Genomic DNA, 17,300 nt, shown 5'->3' on the forward strand with positions numbered 1-17,300 from the left:
TAACGAGTCACATGACATTTTGGAGGGAAAATGACAAGCAGTGCTCAATTTGGACATTTAGGGGTGTAGTCTCTTAGGGGTGTACTCACTTTTGTTGCCGGTGGTTTAGACATTAATGGCTGTATATTGAGTTATTTTGAGGGAAGAATAAATTTACACTGTTATATAAGCTGCACACAGACTACTTTTCATTGTGTCAAAGTGTCATTTTGTCAGTGTTGTCCCATGAAAAGATATACTTAAATATCTGCAGAAATGTGAGGGGTGTACTCACTTTTGTGATACACTGTATGAGGGCGGCACGGTAACTCGGGGGGTAGCACTGCACCCTAGGGTTTCCTCTGGGAGCTCTGGTTTCCTCCCACAGTCCAAAAACATGCAAGTGAGGTGAATTGGAGACACTGAATTGTCCATGACTGTGTTTGATAGTAAACTTTAACTGATGAATCTTGTGTAATGAATAACTACCTGTCATGAATGTACATGATGACATAATAAAAATTTATTAATTAAAATCCTAATAAATAAATAAAGAAATCATGCTTATGAATACATGTATTTTTGTTCATATTTACACATAAAAGACAAAACACATTATGTGTGAAAATTTTAAGTGGATATATGTACTAGAAATATAACAATAGCATATGTATTTACATTTCATTCATTAAAATATTTTATAGGAATTTATTAATTTTTTTAAAGAGAATCTTATAACAAAAAGTGCTGGAGACATTATTAAGGTTTTTTTCTGAATAATTATCCATAAATTAAATTACACTATGTACCTAATTCGTAATATGACAGTTTAAAACCAGATGTGCCAAATTTTCTGTAATTTGTGTGCACTAAATTGGTCATTCACCTTTTTTTTTTAGTATGCACGAGGACGGTTTGGAAATACATGGAGAAGGAAGAAATGGGTCTTTGGAATGATGGGAGTCAAAGACAAAAGACGGAGACTGGTGTTGAAACTAGTGCAGAAACGATCAAGGCACCACCTTGTTCCTCTGATCAGAAAGCATGTTAAGGCAGGAAGCAGCATTATCAGTGATGAGTGGAGGGCATATAAAGTTGTGTTGAGGAACATAGGGTACAAACACTATACCACAAAGTACAGCAGGTGGTTTGTGGATCCCCGGTCCGGTAGCCACACACAACACATTGAACGAGCTTGGGGGATTATCAAAGGACATATCTATAGACTGAGAGGAAATCGCACAGATACTTTGTTGAAGGAGCACCTCAAGGTACTTGAATGGTCATCCTGGCTTGGCTCTCGTCATCTTGATGGGCCACTTGGACGTTTGTTCAAGGACATACAAAAAGCCTTTCCAGTGTGAATGTTTACAATTTATTTTGTATATTAGCTAAATGTTAATGTTTGTAACAAATGTTTGTAAATAAATGGCGATGTGTTTTGCACTTTACAGTAGATCTCTTTTTTGGCAATTATAAGTGTTAGTAACTCATTAACAAATGGTGAAGTGTGTTAATCTTTAATATAAGGCTCCTGTTTTGCAGTTATAAGTGTTAGTAACTCATTGACAAATGGTGAAGTGTGTTACACTTTAATATAAGGCTCCTGTTTTGCTGTTATAAGTGTTAGTAACTCATTAACAAATAGTGAAGTGTGTTACACTTTATTATAAGGCTCCTGTTTTGCAGTTATAAGTGTTAGTAACTCATTAACAAATGGTGAAGTGTGTTACACTTTAATATAAGGCTCCTGTTTTGCAGTTATAAGTGTTAGTAACTCCTTAACAAATGGTGAAGTGTGTTACACTTTAAAATAAGGCTCCTGTTTTGCAGTTATAAGTGTTAGTAACTCATTAACAAATGGTGAAGTGTGTTACACTTTATTATAAGGCTCCTGTTTTGCAGTTATAAGTGTTAGTAACTCATTAACAAATGGTGAAGTGTGTTACACTTTAAAGTAAGTCTGAGATGGTTTAGAGAGGTCACAGATATCTGAGAGTGGCCTGAAGTAAACCAGAACCTGAGACAACCATGAGGAAGATGGCAGATGGTATGCTGAAAATGTCAAGGTAAAAGTAAATATTGCTAAGACCTTAGAATGTGAATTTAGTCATTTCATATGTTAATGTATGCCACATTATCGTTAATGACTAAAAAGGCATCCTGTTGGTGGTTAAATGGTTAAAAATGCTGATTAAATGGTTAAACTTATTAACACGTGATGAAGCTGACAGGTTTAATGCTGAATGATTGAATGATAAAGACAAAGCTAGATAAGTATCTGACAAGATCTGAGGTTTAACATTACAGATCGCTGTGGGTTCACTATTTGGCAATGATGTAGGATCATTATTTGGTAAGTGACGTTCCGGTTGCCCTTCCTATTTATGCTTTATAACTGCTTATTAATGACTTTTAATGCATTTACAACCTAATAAATAACCCTTAATAAACAGATTATTAACCATTTATAAACCTTTTATAAAGGTAGCCTTATTTTAAAGTGGAACCAATGTTCTTTTACTACTAGGGCCAGTGATAGCTCAGTGGTTAAGGTACTGGGCTTGTAAACAGAAGGTTGCCGGTTCAAGCCCCGCCACCACCAAGTTGCCACTGTTGGGTCCCTGAGCAAGGCCCTTAACCCTCAATTGCTCATTGTGTAAGTCACTTTGGATAAAAGCATCTGATAAATGCTGTAAATGTACTATGTGGACATTTTATGTAAACAAAAGCTTTTAAGAAATTGTAAAAAGTATGTTTTATTGTTTTCATTTGAAGATGTGTTTTAAATGTTGAATGAAAAAATGTTTTAAATGTTAAAATGGTGACAATAAAAACTTTTTCAAAAAAAAAAATTAAAAAAAAAATCTGTTCTTATCAGTTTAATATCTGATACGTGCTCTACCCGAGGACCATGTATTAAATGGATTTTTAGGCCAGGGAGTCGGAAGAGTGGCTTGCTCCACGCATCGACCAGGTATTGCATTGCCTCCTGGCACGGTGCACCCTCATGAACGTTCAAACGAAAGATAAATTGACGAATGCTGGTGACTGGCCCCTGCTGGGCACTGTTGGGATAAGGGGTACAGCGCCTTAGACCTTAGCTTAGCCCAGGCCCGGGGTTCCCTCGGCCCTTTTGCGCTAGGGAGTCCCCCTTTTTCCCACTTTTTAATTTTCCCTGTTTTTCTTAAAATAAATAAATTTTAAAAAAGAGAAAAAAGGCCTAATTTTTCCCCAACCTGTGTTTCTCCAGTCAAAAGCTGTCACCCACACGACAACCCAAGGGCCCTCCTGCTGCAGGCAGGTTTTCGTCGCTCTACCTCGAGCCCTCTTCCTTGAGCGGCCGTTGGCCTACAGAGGCCCGGGCAACCGGTGAGCAGGGCTGGAGTTTCTCTTCATTCACGTACAAATCTTTCGCCTTTTACTAAAGATTTCCGTGGAGAGGAACGTCGACAAGTTCAACTTATTTTTTGAAGGCTTTGTCTTTGCAAAGCTGCTCTTTTGCTAGTGGAATGACAGAAGGTGTGTGGGCGTGAAGGCGGCCGGTCAGCGCCATCTGCTAGTCCGAGCTCTCAAAAGGTAGGGCCCGGGGCCCGGCGCCTATTTCGGGTTATCGCTTCTTGGCCTTTTGGCTAAGATCAAATGTAGTATCTGTTCTTAACAGAAACGAAAAAGAAATCTGTTCTTATCAGAGATGGCGTTCAACAATGTGCGTATGCCGGTCAGGTTGATGCGGCTTAGAAATTCTGTCAGAATTGAATTGAATGAGACAAGCACTGAGGCACAGAGAGCTGGATTTACTTTACAGAAAATTGTACAAGGAATCTTACGAGACATTTGTAGGCAACAGATGGAAAATATCTTTTGTCTCCATGACTTTACGTCTGCTGGCTACGTGGATATCACTTACCAAGACATGGAAACATGACAAGACTTTTTAGCAATGTGGGAAAGAATGAAAGATCATCCAGCTATCTGGGGACTAAATGTGAGAGCGATGTACATCTGGGAGGAGGTTAATGTTACGGTACATATGTACAATCCGTTTGTTGAGGAGGAAGACATTAAGCACTACCTGCAAAGATACTGTTTAAATGTGGAAGGAGGACAGAAGGTACTCAACCAGTTTGGAATATGGAATGGGAGGAGAAGGTACAGGGTAAAGTTCCGACCAGATCTGGGGGCCCCGAGTGGAGTGGCACAGCCTCCTGGATCCTTTGCGATCGGGCCACATAGAGGCTTCCTTTTCTACTTGGGACAACCTATGCACTGTTGGAAGTGTGGAGCGGTAGGTCACACAAAGGCTATCTGTACAAGCAGCCAAAGATGCAGACACTGTGGGTCAGAGGAGCATGGAACCTTTAACTGCAAAAGCCCCAAGAAATGTAGCTTGTGTGACGGTGAAGACCACCTGTACAAGAGCTGCCCCACAAAGAGAAGAACATTCGCGGAACTGTTCTCCTCAGACTTTTTGGAAGGAGAAATGGAAATGCAGGTGGAGGCAAAAAGTTTGAAAAGACAGAGTGAAGCACATGGAACAACAGGGGAGGAGCATGTGGGTGGAGAAGCAGGACAGGCTGAACCAATCGCACTGACGTCCGAGAAAAGAGCGGGAACGAAGACAAAGAAAACCAAAGAGCTGAAGGAAGGAAAAGGAAAGAAGGAGACACAAGAGGCAAAAGAGGGACGAGAGAAAGAAGGTGCCCCCTGTAGGGAGGTGGAGCAACAAACGGCAGGCAAACGCCCATTTACTGGGGATGAGCAGTCAGAAGAACATGCCCTGGAGGGATAAGCTGGAGCCAGATAATGGAAGGAAAGGAAGAGGAGACAGAGCAGCTCTATGAAGACATACTAAACAGTCTAAACGATGAGGTACATAGAATACCTATGACATACTCTGGAGCAGAAGGGGTGAGTATGAATACTGTAGCAGGGTCAGAAGACCTAAGGAAGACTCAAGGGGGCGATGAAGGGACTAACGGAATGGAACAGACATAAAGAAAAACAGTATGGAAAGGACACTAAAAATAGGGACGTTTAACGCCAGAGGACTGAAAAATGTGAAAAAAAGAAATTTGGTTTTTAGGTTCATAGAAGATTTAAGTTTGGACATTTGTTTTATTCAGGAAGCGCACCTAAAGGACTTAAAGGACATTAAAAGATTTCAAGAGGATTGGGGGAGGGGGAAATCTGTGTGGTCCATAGGGGGGGTACACTCAAGTGGAGTTGGGATTTTGTTTAAGGGAATGGAAATGAACATTAAACAAATTATAGGAGGTGAAGTGGGGAGGATGGTTGGAGTGGACTTAAGTTGGGGGGGTGTAAATATGAGGATTTTGAATATATACGGACCACAACATTTAAAAGACAAAAGTGTTTTTTACGAGGATGCCAAGCTATTAGGTGCAACAAGTAATTTTTTTGTTATGGGGGGGGACTTTAATATTAATCTGGCGGGAGCAGGAGACAAAGTAACAGGAATAATTGCAGATATAATTTAAACACATAAGTTAGTGGACATAGGAAGGAAGGTAGGAAGGGGAATGGAAGGACCAACATGGAGGAATACAAGGGGGGATGAAAGTAGACTGGATGGGATTCTCATGAGCAGAAGTATGGAAGTGGTGGCAGGGGAAACAAGAAGTGTGAACTTTTCTGACAATGATCTGGTGATGGCTGAGGTAAAAGTGGGAGGAAGAAAATATGGGACAGGGTACTGGAAATTAAATGTAAAAATATTAGAGAAAAAAAGGAATGGAAGAGGAATTCAGAGTGTTTTGGGAAGGGGTCAGGGGATTAAAAGGGCTGTGTGAGGGAATTATAGAGTGGTGGGAGATAGCAAAGAAAAGGATAAAGCAGTGGGGGCTATGGAAGAGTAGGAAGAGGATAAAGGAGAAAAAGGGGAATTTAAGGAAAATGTGGGGGGAACTAGCAAAGGAAAAGGAGAAAGAGAACGAAGGGAAGGAGGTGGACAGAGATAGAGTAGAAATAGTACAGGGACAGATAAGGAAGATACAGTGTATCACAAAAGTGAGTACACCCCTCACATTTCTGCAAATATTTCATTATATCTTTTCATGGGACAACACTATAGACATGAAACTTGGATATAACTTATAGTAGTCAGTGTACAGCTTGTATAGCAGTGTAGATTTACTGTCTTCTGAAAATAACTCAACACACAGCCATTAATGTCTAAATAGCTGGCAACATAAGTGAGTACACCCCACAGTGAACATGTCCAAATTGTGCCCAAATGTGTCGTTGTCCCTCCCTGGTGTCATGTGTCAAGGTCCCAGGTGTAAATGGGGAGCAGGGCTGTTAAATTTGGTGTTTTGGGTACAATTCTCTCATACTGGCCACTGGATATTCAACATGGCACCTCATGGCAAAGAACTCTCTGAGGATGTGAGAAATAGAATTGTTGCTCTCCACAAAGATGGCCTGGGCTATAAGAAGATTGCTAACACCCTGAAACTGAGCTACAGCATGGTGGCCAAGGTCATACAGCGGTTTTCCAGGACAGGTTCCACTCGGAACAGGCTTCGCCAGGGTCGACCAAAGAAGTTGAGTCCACGTGTTCGGTGTCATATCCAGAGATTGGCTTTAAAAAAATAGACACATGAGTGCTGCCAGCATTGCTGCAGAGGTTGAAGACGTGGGAGGTCAGCCTGTCAGTGCTCAGACCATACGCCGCACTCTGCATCAACTCGGTCTGCATGGTCGTCATCCCAAAAGGAAGCTGACGCACAAGAAAGCCAGCAAACAGTTTGCTGAAGACAAGCAGTCCAAGAACATGGATTACTGGAATGCCCTGTGGTCTGACGAGACCAAGATAAACTTGTTTGGCTCAGATGGTGTCCAGCATGTGTGGCGGCACCCTGGTGAGAAGTACCAAGACAACTGTATCTTGCCTACAGTCAAGCATGGTGGTGGTAGCATCATGGTCTTGGGCTACATGAGTGTTGCTGGCACTGGGAAGCTGCGGTTCATTGAGGGAAACATGAATTCCAACATGTACTGTGACATTCTGAAACAGAGCATGATCCCCTCCCTTCAAAAACTGGGCCTCATGGCAGTTTTCCAACAGGATAACGACCCCAAACACAACCTCCAAGATGACAACTGCCTTGCTGAGGAAGCTGAAGGTAAAGGTGATGGACTAAACCCAATTGAGCACCTGTGGCGCATCCTCAAGTGGAACGTGGAGGAGTTCAAGGTGTCTAACATCCACCAGCTCCGTGATGTCATCATGGAGGAGTGGAAGAGGATTCCAGTAGCAACCAGTGCAGCTCTGGTGAATTCCATGCCCAGGAGGGTTAAGGCAGTGCTGGATAATAATGGTGGTCACACAAAATATTGACACTTTGGGCACAATTTGGACATGTTCACTGTGGGGTGTACTCACGTACAGGGGTTGGACAAAATAACTGAAACACCTGTCATTTTAGTGTGGGAGGTTTCATGGCTAAATTGGACCAGTCTGGTGGCCAATCTTCATTAATTGCACATTGCACCAGTAAGAGCAGAGTGTGAAGGTTCAATTAGCAGGGTAAGAGCACAGTTTTGCTCAAAATATTGCAATGCACACAACATTATGGGTGACATACCAGAGTTCAAAAGAGGACAAATTGTTGGTGCACGTCTTGCTGGTGCATCTGTGACCAAGACATCAAGTCTTTGTGATGTATCAAGAGCCACGGTATCCAGGGTAATGTCAGCATACCACCAAGAAGGACAAACCACATCCAACAGGATTAACTGTGGACGCAAGAGGAAGCTGTCTGAAAGGGATGTTCGGGTGCTAACCCGGATTGTATCCAAAAAACATAAAACCACGGCTGCCCAAATCACGGCAGAATTAAATGTGCACCTCAACTCTCCTGTTTCCACCAGAACTGTCCGTCGGGAGCTCCACAGGGTCAATATACACGGCCGGGCTGCTATAGCCAAACCTTTGGTCACTCGTGCCAATGCCAAACGTCGGTTTCAATGGTGCAAGGAGCGCAAATCTTGGGCTGTGGACAATGTGAAACATGTATTGTTCTCTGATGAGTCCACCTTTACTGTTTTCCCCACATCCGGGAGAGTTACGGTGTGGAGAAGCCCCAAAGAAGCGTACCACCCAGACTGTTGCATGCCCAGAGTGAAGCATGGGGGTGGATCAGTGATGGTTTGGGCTGCCATATCATGGCATTCCCTTGGCCCAATACTTGTGCTAGATGGGCGCGTCACTGCCAAGGACTACCGAACCATTCTGGAGGACCATGTGCATCCAATGGCGGTGCCGTGTATCAGGATGACAATGCACTAATACACACAGCAAGACTGGTGAAAGATTGGTTTGATGAACATGAAAGTGAAGTTGAACATCTCCCATGGCCTGCACAGTCACCAGATCTAAATATTATTGAGCCACTTTGGGCTGTTTTGGAGAAGCGAGTCAGGAAACGTTTTCCTCCACCAGCATCACGTAGTGACCTGGCCACTATCCTGCAAGAAGAATGGCTTAAAATCCCTCTGACCACTGTGCAGGACTTGTATATGTCATTTCCAAGACGAATTGACGCTGTATTGGCCGCAAAAGGAGGCCCTACACCATACTAATAAATTATTGTGGTCTAAAACCAGGTGTTTCAGTTATTTTGTCCAACCCCTGTATGTTGCCAACCATTTAGACATTAATGGCTGTGTGTTGAGTTATTTTCAGAAGACAGTAAATCTACACTGCTATACAAGCTGTACACTGACTACTCTAAGTTATATCCAAGTTTTATGTCTATAGTGTTGTCCCATGAAAAGATATAATGAAATATTTGCAGAAATGTGAGGGGTGTACTCACTTTTGTGATACACTGTATATGAGGGAAGAGCAGAGAAGTATATGTTAATGGCAAGACAGGAGTTTAGGGAGAGAGGGGAAAGAGTAGATACATATTGGATAGGGAATGCTAGAGAAGGAAGAGAAGAGAGGGATAGAGGGGGAATAAGGGATGAGCAGGGACAGGTAAAAGTACAAAATGAGGAGATGCTGCAGATAGGGACAGAGTATTATAGGAGGTATTTTAGGGAGAGGGAAGTGGAGGTAGAAGTAGGGGATGAATTTATAAAATAACTAGAAAAGGAGGTGCCTAGGGACATAAAGCAGGAAATAAATAAAAGCATAAGTGAGGAGGAGGTGAAGGAGGCAATAAAAAGCCTGAAAAAGGGTAAGGTACCAGGGATAGATGGAATACCGGGAGAGTTCTATGAAAGGTTTAAGGAGGAGGTAAGCGGAGACCTAACAGAAGTGTTTAACAAAATACTGGAGGAAGGGGAAATGAAAGGAACAATGGCGACAGGGGTAGTAACACCAATATACAAAAAAGGGGAAAGGGAAAATTTAGATAAGTATAGGCCATTATCGATGTTGGGGGTGGACAGTAAAATAATGGCGAAAATATTGGCAGGGAGGTTGAGGAAGGCACTGCCACATGTCATACATGTAGACCAGACATGTGGAATAGAGGGTAGAAGCACAAGGTGGAATCTACAGCTCATCAGGGACGTGGTGGCGTGGTCAGGAGATCGGAAGCTGCCGTTGATGATAGCAAGCCTGGACCAATCAAAGGCGTTTGACAGGGTGGACAGGGAATTTTTGTTTAGAGTCATGGAAAAGATGAAAAACAATGTACAGGAGGACATACAGCAGAGTAAGTATGAACGGGTATCTAGGGAGGAGTTTTGAGACAGAGGGGGGTATATTAAAGGGGTGTCCGTTATCGCCACTCCTATTCATAATGTACATTGAGCCGCTGGCGGAAAAGATTAGAAAAGACAGGGAGATAGTAGGGGTTTTAGTGCCGGGAGCAGGTGGGTATAGGGTGAAGGTAACACAGTATGCAGACGACATGACAATTTTGGGTAGAATAGATAGTGATATAGAGAGAACATTGGACATAGTGGAAAAATTCGGGGTGGGGTCTGGGGCGAAATTGAATAGAGAAAAATCTAAGTAAAAATTTTTTGAGACAGTGAAGGATAGGAAAGATTCGGTGGGAGGGTTGGAGGTAAGTGAAAGGCCAATAAAGATTCTAGGAGTAAAATTTGAAAACCAGGCAGCAGCAGGGTTGAATTGGGGAGAGAGGTTAATAAAGGTGAAACAAAAGCTAGGACTATGGACCAGGAGGAAACTGTCGTATATAGGGAGGAGTCTGATAAATAAAACAGAGGTACTTCCCTTTCTGATGTACCTGGCATACATCTACCCACTACCAGTGAGTGGAAGGAGGTGGGTACAAAGGGAAGTATTTCGGTTCATGTGGGGAGGAAAGTATGAATATGTAACAAGGGAGATAATGTATAGGAAAATAGAGGAAGGGGGGAGAGGGGTTTTAGATGTAGGATTAAAATTGGACTGTATTTTTGTGGCAAACATAATGCAGGAGCTAGCACAGGAGGGACAACACCCAGGATGGTACTTCCTGAAATTATATTTAGCATACCACGCACGGGGTGTCATGGAGTGGGACAACAGAGGTCCAAGGGCGGAGCAGCTGCCATGGCATTATGGGCAGGCTGCCAAGTGGTTAAAGGTAAATAGAGAGGGGAAAGACAGAAACATATGCACAAGCCACAAAAGAGTATATGGAAGTTAGGAGTAGAAAGGTAAGAGAAGGCAACAGAAGAATAGAAGCAGGGACAGTGTGGACAAGAGTACAACCACTAGGGCTGGAAAACAGTTTAAAAGATATAAACTAATAGTACACAGAAAATTACCCGTAAAAGAAATAATGTACAGACACGGGATAAGCAAGACAAATGTGTGTCCGAGAGAGGGGTGTGGAAGGGAGGAATACAATAATACATGTATTTTGGGAATGTAAGGTAGCTAGGAAAGTATGGCAGAAGGTGGGAACATGGTTGGATAATATAAGAAGGGGGTTTAGAGTAACATGGGAGGTCATAGACAAAGGGATAGGAGGCATGGGAAAATGGAGAAGCAGATTCATGTTGTGGCTAACAATAAGCCTTTTTAAGAGAGGGATATGGGAAGATAGACAGGCGGAAGTGAAGGGAGGAAAGGGAGTGATGGGGATAGTCAAGAAAGCCGAATGGGAAATGAAGACAAGAATGAAAGAAGATGAAATGGACTTGGGGTGGGAAAAGGGAAAGGGAAAGTGGGGAAGATTATGGGAGATGTGTATGAAAAAAACATGATGATTACAATGAATGTGATAATGGTGGTGGGAAAGAAATGAAAATGAATATTCTGTAAATAGCATTGTGGGACTAATAAAGGATTATCTTATCTTAGTTTGTTTTTTGTGAAAATGTATGTAAATAAACTTTTGTAAAAAAAAAAAAAAAAATTCTGGCACGGTGCACCCTCATGAATGTTCAAACGAAAGATAAATTGACGAATGCTGGTGACTGGCCCCTGCTGGGCACTGTTGGGATAAGGGGTACAGCGCCTTAGACCTTAGCTTAGCCCAGGCCTAGGGTTCCCTCGGCCCTTTTGCGCTAGGGAGTCCCATTTTTTCCCACTTTTTCATTTCCCCTCTGTTTTTCTTTGGAAAAAAAAAAAAAAAAAAAAAAAGAGAAAAAAGGCCTAATTTTTCCCCAACTTGTGTTTTTCCAGTCAAAGGCTGTCACCCACACGACGATACAAGGGCCCTCCTGCTGCAGGCAGGTTTTCGTCGCTCTACCTAGAGCCCTCTTCCTTGAGCGGCCGGTGGCCTACAGAGGCCCGGGCGACCGGTGAGCTGGGCTGTAGTTTCTCTTCATTCGCGTACAAATCTTTCGCTTTTTACTAAAGATTTCCATGGAGAGGAACGTTGACAAGTTCAACTTATTTTTTTAAGGCTTTGTCTTTGCAAAGCTGCTCTTTTGCTAGTGGAATGACAGAAGGTGTGTGGGCGTGAAGGCGGCCGGTCAGCACCATCCGCTAGTCCGGGCTCCCAAAAGGTAGGGCCCGGGGCCCGACGCCTATTTCAGGTTATCGCTTCTCGGCCTTTTGGCTAAGATCAAGATGGTGCAAGGAGGCGACAGAATGCCGGCCAAGACGGCGTGGCTGAAGGACTCATTAAAGTTTGAGTTACAAGAAGATGCTGGTGAGGAGACTTGGAGACGGTTTGGGAGAGAATGGGTCGTGTTGAGGATTCTATGGGAGCTGGCTGGAGTGACGCCCAGTTCGGTGTTCCGCCTGCAGGATTTTTCCAGGGCTGGTTTCGTCAATGTGACCTTCACTTCCCTTCGCTGCTGCATCAACGTACATGAGAGGTGCAACGCCTCTCTGGATCATCAGGCTTTGAAAGGACTGTGGATCAACCCTCTTTTTGCCATGGAACAGGTACCACTTGTCTTCCATTCGTACAACCCCTTCCTGCCAGAAGAAGTCATCCGGTCGTTTCTGGGGCGCTACTGCGAGACGATATCGGAGGGCGAAATGCTCCGAGACCGCTTTGGCATTTGGTCTGGAAGGCGGAAATACATGGTGAAGCTGCAAAAAGATCCCGGTTCTCCTGATGGGCGATTGCACCCACCAGGAAGCTTCGCGATTGGGCCCAACCGAGGCTTTTTGTGGTACCCAGGACAGCCAATTTATTGTCGACGATGCGGGGGGCGTGGGCACACTAAAGAGAACTGTGAGGGATTACGATGCCGGTTCTGCGGACAGGAGGGCCATTTAGCAGCGAGCTGTATGGCCCCAAAGCAATGTAGCCTCTGCGGGAGTGATGGTCACCTGTACCGCTCCTGCCCTAGAGAGAGAGGTACTCTGACCAACCTGTTCAGCACCAACTTAGAGAGAGAGACAGAGGAGCCAGAACCCCCACTCCAGAAATAGAACAGCAAACTCTCCCAAAGCGAACTAAGGTTGGAGGAGGCAGAGCAAGCACAAGGGAGCACCCGCGAAAGCCAGCTCACCGGGCAAGACCAGGTGGAAGATACGCCACAGGGAGCCACAGTCTCCAGGAGCTGGGCTGAGTTGATGGAGGCAGAGGATCAGACCATGACGGCGGGGAGGGAGAGTGTTCCAGCACCCAGCTGACGCAGGAACCCCAGCGCAGAGAGTCCAGGCAAACAGGGCAGGAAGAAGACCAAGACGGGGCCGCAGGAGGCCCCAAAGGAGGATGCAAGGGGTGAGGAGGGCACAGAGGAGGGAGGGCTGATCTCCGAGGACTCTTCAGAGGAAGACAAGGAGCAGGAGCTCACCGACAGCGATAGCGTGTCCCTCGACAGTTGGAGACAGAAAGGGGTGGAAGTGCAGTCTTTAAGAGGGTTGGGTAGGGGTAGGGGGTGACATAAACCGGATCGAGGAGGAGTAGAAGGGGGGGGTGAAATAACAAAATGAACAGGAGGGGACCAGGGCAGAGTGGACCAGCATGTCTGACACTGGCCACTCTGAACGTCAGGGGCCTAACGCAGGAGAAGAGACGCTGCACTGTTTTCCATTCACTGGAGGATCACCAAGTAGACGTCGTCTTTTTGCAAGAGTGCCACCTGCGTACGAAGGACGAGGGAGATCGAAGACTCTGAAGACTGGAAGGCAGGCCCCGCAGTGTGGGGGCCAGGGAAGGGGAAAGCGGATGGGGTGGGGATCCTCTTCGGGTCCTGGGAATTTGTAGTGGGGGAAGGGAAAGTAGTGGTTCAAGGGAGGGTGCTGGCCGTGGACGGACACTGGCGGAACGTACCGTTTAGGGCGGTGTGCATCTACGCACCAGCAGTAGCGGGACGGAGGGCTGTTTTTTTCCAGGTTTTGGAGCTGCTGCTCTGTACCAACAAAGAGAAGTGGGTCAGGGGTGACTTTAATATTGAGGTCGGGAAAGACCGAGACCTCAGCGCCCTCCTAGCCGGCGCTGGCTTGAAAGATGCTATGAAATCCGCAGGACCAGATCCCCCTTGTAACACCTGGAGAAATACCCGGGGGAACTCTTCCCGTTTGGACTACCTGTTTGTCTGAGAGAAGGTTAAAGTAAGCCAGGGAAAGCTCTGCCCGTTTTGGAGTTCGGACCATTGCCTAGTGGCCGCCAGCGTTGAGACAGGGACAGTGTCATGGGGTGGTGGAGGCTGAATGTCTCTTCTCTCGAAGACCCAGAGTTCTGTCAAACACTCCAAAGCCTCCTGCAGAGCTGGAAGGCCCTGAAGGGCCTATACAGCACGCAGGGAGACTGGTGGGAAGACTGCAAGGCAAGAACTGCAGCCTTCTGTCAGCAGTGGGGAAAAGAACAAGCTCGAGAAAAAAGGCAATAAACCAAAGAATGGTCTGAAGCGCTACGAGAGGCATGGCGAAACGGGGATGTGCAGGCGATGAAGCAGGCGAGCACCGCCCTTCGAGCCTTGTATGAGGCCAAGGCGCGAAGCTACTGCCTTCAAGCCGGGCTTCAGAAGATCCAGGAGGGAGAGCGCCCATCCCGTTTCTTCTTCAACCAATTCAGGGCACGTCAGCAGAAAGCGTATATGGCAGAGCTAGTGAAGGGAACAAGGCGCGAAGAAACAGTGAAGGGCATGCTAGAGATGGTCTAAGAATTTTATGGGGACCTCTTCGCTGAGAGGCCAGTGCTGGAAGGCGGGGCCTCCGGCTTTGAGAGCGCCCTATGCCAGACTTTGGCGGCCAACGAGCAGGAAAAGCTAGAAAGTCCGCTCACCCTGGAGGAAATCGAACAGGCGGTGTATGCAATGCGGAAGGGCATCTCCCCAGGGGGTGATGGGCTTCCAGTGGAGTGGTACATCACGTTCTGGCCAGAGGTAGGTCTAGAATTATTAAAAGTCTACCTCGAGGCAATCGAGAGAGGTATTTTATCAATAACTTTAAGGACGGGCCAGGTTACTCTAATCCACAAAAAAGGGGACAAAAGGGATCTGGCAAATTGGAGGCCCATCACCCTGCCTGCTCGGCACAGACTACAAAATTTTAGCTAAGCTCCTCTCGCTAAGGCTCAGAAGGGTGATCAGTTCAGTGATCCACCCGGATCAGACCTGTGCGATCCCGGGTCGGACAAGCGCTTTAAACTTGGCCTTGATCCGGGACGCAGTGGCATGGGCCCAGCAGCGGAATCGCCTGCTAGCTCTGCTAAATGTAGACCAAGAAAAGGCTTTTGATCGGGTCAACCATGCGTTCTTCTTGGCCCAAGTTTCGTAGCATGGATTCGCCTGTTATACGCTGAAGCAATAAGTAGAGTGGGAGTGAACGGCTATCTGTCGAGACCAGTCGCTCAGGCCGGAGGGGTCAGACAAGGGTGTCCGCTGTCGCCGCTCTTATATGTGCTGTACCTGGAACCTCTACTGGCAAGACTGCGAGCTGAGCCCAAGTTCAGAGGTCTCCACATCCCTGGGGAACGTGGAGTCAGCGCGAAAGTCTCGGCCTAGGCGGATGACGCCACCGCCTTCCTGGGTACAGAAGGTGACCTTCAAGCAATAGGCCGAGTCTTGTCGGATTTTGAAGCTGCCACTGGGGCCCGGGTGAACAAGGCCAAATCATCGATCATGTTCCTTGGAGCATGGAAAGATAGGAAGATCGCTCCAGAGAGCTATGCTCGCTGTGAGGACAGCCTCCGAGTCCTAGGGCTACGCATTTGGCGAACTGGTGGAGCCCGCAAGACATGGCAAGAAGCCTTGGTAGGAGGGTGGCAAAGTGGGCCTCGAGAAACCTGACCCTGATGGGACGGGTGATTGCAGTGAAGTGCGACCTCATGGCCACACTGGTCCACCTGGCATATATGTATCCGATCCCCTACCAGTTGGGAAGAAGGTTAGAACGGATTTTGTTCCGTTTCATGTGGGGTGGTAAGGCAGGACTGGTGTCGCGAGGTACAATGTACCTGGACACAAGCCAAGGAGGGAGGGGCATGGTCTGCATGACACTGTACATTGCCAACCTGGCGGGTTTGGTCCAGGGGGCCGCCGGACACCCGGCGTCCCTGTTCGCCAAGTTCTGGTTCGGCTTCTCCCTCCGAGAGATCTTACCATGGCGTGAGACCGACCCATGGTCCGAAGAAACCTGTGAGCATTACAACCGAGCAAAAAAAATTGTCAGAAAACACTGGTGGTGCTTGGTGCAAGATCTAGTCTTGAAACACCAAGCACCGTACCAACAGTGGCTGAGCGAGCACGTTGCAAGACTTCCAGGGGACAGGTCGAGAGGAGACATGAACTGGAAGTCATTGCAGCCCAAGTGGCTGGACGGGCAGAGCAAACACATCCACTGGCTTGCTGCCCTGGGAAGGCTTCCAGTAGAGTGTGGAGAAGAGGAAACAATTGTTCATGCTCTGTGGACATGCCCGGAGGTGGCAGCCTTCTGGAACCTGGTGCTGGACTGGTGGTCGGGAGGGAAGGGTCCCCCCTGGAGTCAAGATCTGGTCCTGTTAGGAAAAGGAATAGCTGGGCAGAGCAAGCAATTGCTGGTAATTTCCACCGCCAAAAAAGTCCTCTGGGGAAGAAGGAACTGGTGCCTGCACAAGAAGAGAGCCTGGCGCTCTCCGAGGGCTGCCCTTTTGCTGGTGGAATGACAGAAGGTGTGTGCGTGAAGGTGGCCAGTCAGCGCCGTCCGCTAGTCCGGGCCCTCAAAAGGTAGGGCCCTGGGCCCGGCGCCTATTTCAGGTTATCGCTTCTCGGCCTTCTGGCTAAGATCAAGTGTAGTATCTGTTCTTATCAGAGACGAATGGCGGGAAACGATTTTAGAGGGCCGGTCCGAGTGATGCGGCTGAAAAACTCAGTGAGAGTGGAGGTGAACAGCAACGCTCAGAGAAAGGTGTTGTCGGTGGACCATCTGATCCAGAAAGTACTGAGAGACCTATTCAAGTTGCAGGCCACGGAAATATACTGCCTACAGGACTTTTCCAACGTGGTATTCATGGACATAACATTTGCTGATATGCCAGCGTGCCAAGAGTTCCTAGCAGCGTGGGAAAAGCAGAAGGAGCACAGAGACCTAGATGGACTGATGGTGAGAGCACTCTTCATCTGGGAGACAGTAAACCTAACGGTTCACAAGTATAACCCGTTCGTGGAAGAGGAGGACATCAGACAATACCTGCAAAGGTATTGCCTAAAAGTGGAAGGCGGGGAGAAGCTGACAAATAGGTATGGAATATGGAACGGGAGACGGAGATACAGGGTGAAGTTCAGACCAGATCCGGGGGCACCGGAAGGAGTGGCACAGCCACCGGGGTGGTTTGCAATAGGACCACATAGAGGGTTCCTATTTTATCAGGGACAGCCCTTGACCTGCAGAAAATGTGGAGGAGCTGGGCACATAGGGGCAACATGTAACAAGCAGAGGTGCAGGAACTGTAGGTCGGAGGAGCATGGAGCAGCAGAGTGCAAAGTGCCAAAGAGATGCA

The 17,300-nt window shown here is 46.5% G+C and overlaps 2 non-coding genes and 3 pseudogenes across 2 annotated transcripts; all 5 read left to right on the forward strand.

Moving 5' to 3' along the window:
* Positions 1-2,812: 2,812 nt before the first annotated feature.
* LOC134312640 (U2 spliceosomal RNA) lies at positions 2,813-2,990 on the forward strand (annotated as a pseudogene).
* Positions 2,991-3,358: 368 nt separating this feature from the next.
* LOC134312945 (U5 spliceosomal RNA) lies at positions 3,359-3,474 on the forward strand. Its single transcript, XR_010011856.1, has one exon. It is a non-coding gene; the product is annotated as a U5 spliceosomal RNA (small nuclear RNA).
* A 117-nt stretch (positions 3,475-3,591) lies between these two features.
* On the forward strand, positions 3,592-3,757 carry LOC134312671 (U2 spliceosomal RNA; annotated as a pseudogene).
* Positions 3,758-11,725: 7,968 nt separating this feature from the next.
* Positions 11,726-11,841, forward strand: LOC134312987 (U5 spliceosomal RNA). Its single transcript, XR_010011896.1, has one exon. It is a non-coding gene; the product is annotated as a U5 spliceosomal RNA (small nuclear RNA).
* Positions 11,842-16,560: 4,719 nt separating this feature from the next.
* On the forward strand, positions 16,561-16,700 carry LOC134312668 (U2 spliceosomal RNA; annotated as a pseudogene).
* Positions 16,701-17,300: the final 600 nt, after the last annotated feature.

Source organism: Trichomycterus rosablanca, chromosome 4 (genome assembly GCF_030014385.1).
Source record: "Trichomycterus rosablanca isolate fTriRos1 chromosome 4, fTriRos1.hap1, whole genome shotgun sequence".
Classification (NCBI taxonomy): domain Eukaryota; kingdom Metazoa; phylum Chordata; class Actinopteri; order Siluriformes; family Trichomycteridae; genus Trichomycterus; species Trichomycterus rosablanca.